This window comes from Suricata suricatta, chromosome 10, assembly GCF_006229205.1.
Source record: "Suricata suricatta isolate VVHF042 chromosome 10, meerkat_22Aug2017_6uvM2_HiC, whole genome shotgun sequence".
In the NCBI taxonomy this organism is placed as follows: Eukaryota; Metazoa; Chordata; class Mammalia; order Carnivora; family Herpestidae; genus Suricata; species Suricata suricatta.
Genome location: NC_043709.1, coordinates 120,490,934 through 120,493,317, shown reverse-complemented (window position 1 = coordinate 120,493,317; position 2,384 = coordinate 120,490,934). Strand labels below are relative to the sequence as shown.

General features: G+C 47.7%; 1 long non-coding RNA gene across 1 annotated transcript; it reads right to left on the bottom strand.

Moving 5' to 3' along the window:
• Positions 1-729: 729 nt before the first annotated feature.
• On the bottom strand, positions 730-2,361 carry LOC115304462. Its single transcript, XR_003914446.1, has 2 exons — positions 1,642-2,361; positions 730-1,542 (listed from the first exon to the last, which is right to left on the bottom strand). It is a non-coding gene; the product is annotated as an uncharacterized LOC115304462 (long non-coding RNA).
• Positions 2,362-2,384: the final 23 nt, after the last annotated feature.

Here is a 2,384-nt window from a genome sequence, read left to right as displayed (position 1 = left end):
AAGTGGAATAATATACAACAGGAGAGAGAATTTTGTCTGTTTTTCCCCCACTGCTATATCTAGAGTATCTGGAACAATGCCTGATACATAATATGCAATAAATATACTTATTGAATGAATGTACAAATGATCTTCCAGGATATCTCCAGTCTTGCATACCAGGATGCCCTGATTACTTGCTGACTGAGGCACTGACATATATGATCTTAAGCTTACTTTTTATGAAGAACTCTCCAACCTGTCAGCTATTCTCTGGCGGATATTATAAACTTTCCTAGCCAAGGTGTGGTCCTTTCCTAATGAAAGTTCCAAAGAAAGGAGGTTGAGGGCACCTGGGTGGCTCAGTCGGTTAAGCATCTGGCTTTGGCTCAGGTCATGATCTCACAGTTCATGGGTTCAAGCCCCGAGTAGGGCTCCGTGCTGACACCTAGCTCAGAGCCTGGAGCCCGTCTTCAAATTCTGTGCCTTCCTCTCTCTCTCTCTGACCCTCCTCTTCTCACGCTGCCTCTCTCTCTCTCTCTCTCTCAAAAATAAATAAAACATTAAAAAAATTCAAAGAAAGGAGGTTGAGACAGTCTACTTCCTTCAAGGAACGGGCTATTTTCTTCACTCGCAAGCACTCCCATGTTTATTTCCTTCCAACATAACCCATCATTTATGAATCAGCAGTCTGGGGGGCCATTTTTGAAAGGATGTTCAGGTATAAAAAGAATTTAGTTCAAGCATAAATAGGATGTGCAGGTATAAAAAAGGATTTAATTTTCAGGTGAAACACATTCCCCAGACATGTGCTGGACATGACCTAGAGACTCCAGAACAGAAAAATATCGATGGAACATTGACCTAGATCTTGTGTTCTGAACGTCCCAAAGCCCCGTGTCTTCCTCATCCGATGGGTGAGCATGTGCCGAGGGTTATTACATAGGAACAGTAAGAAAGCACTTCCATTTTCCGCACAGATTTTGGTAGGCTCACCTCACGCAGACAACCCCACTCTAGAACGAAGGGAAAGCATCCTGGAAGTGCAAGCTCATTTATTTTCTTATTCTTCGCAAAATGGAAAGGTGGTGTGACTCTATTTTGGCCGTCCTTATCTATTATTTTTCCACGATGAAAAGAGCCAGTTTGAAGAGCTCCGTCTTCCTTGTGTCATGCGGCTTCTGGTTTTGTGTTTCTCTCACGATGTCTTTAAATACTGTGTCGCGTGTTTCTCAATCACCGATTTCAGTAAATGTTCACAAAGCCTCCAGTACTTTGCCAGGTACTGGCCTAGGCTCCAGGGAACAACAGGACACAGCAAGCTCTGGTGGGTTTGTATCAAGTGGGGCAAGAACCCAATAAATATGTGAAACACACATTATCAGGTGGTTGTAAATTTTCTGAAGAGAACAAAAAGGGGAGTATGAGAGATAAGCAGAAGTTGTAAATTTTTGGTGCAATCAGAAAAATTTTCTACTTCCCTCTTTTGTCAGTCAGGTTGCTGACTGGAAATCCCTTTCTTGGGTCCAGTTGCCTCTCGCCTTCTCCCACCTGGCATTTTCACTGGATGTTCATAAAAATCACACAATTATGGGCTCAAAAAACAAAAAACAAACCTTTAACCTCCCACAGCCCTGTTCCCCCCCAGCTCTACACCCTCACCCTGGGCTCTTTCTGGTCGGAGGCACTCGGGTGGATTCAACAAAACAAACTCTCCGTCTGTCCGTGTGAGCATCGCCCACCTCCGCAGCTTTCGAATTCACTTATTTCTGAGAGAGCAGAGGACGTCTGAGGATTCACAAAGCACTGGATTACATTAAAAAATATAATAAATCAGAGTCGCTAAAGAATAAAATATGAAAGATCAAGTAAGTTGAGGCGGGTGGCAGCTCTTTCCCGCGGCCGACACTCGGGCTCCAATTCGAAATGAAAAAGGTGGGGAGGAAAATGCAGATTTTTCCTTGCTTTAACTGATATGGGAAAAAAAATTGCCAGCGGTCCCCGCCGAAGGCGGCCGGGCGGCCATTCAGGAGGGGCAGTTTCGCAACAGCTCTTTTACTGCAGACAAAGCCTCCTTGTAAGTCCCTCTGCTGCCGCCGAATAACCACGTTCGGAGTAAGAAAAATAGAGCTGCTGCTCCCGTCAGGCAGCCAGACAATAGCGGCGGGCGGGCCGCTCCACGCCACAGGGCAAAACACCGTCATCTTTGTTTCCACTGCGTCGCTAAGATGAAGTCTCCAGATACTCTCGCAGCGACGCGGCCGCGGAGGAGGGGGGAGCGACCGCCGACCGCCGTCCCCGCCCGTCCCTTTCCAGGGGCAGGGACGCGGCAGCCACCTCTGGAAGCCGAGGCCCGCGCGCTCCGCCGTCGCCCCTCGCGCGGAGGGGGCGGCGCGGCGGCGTCG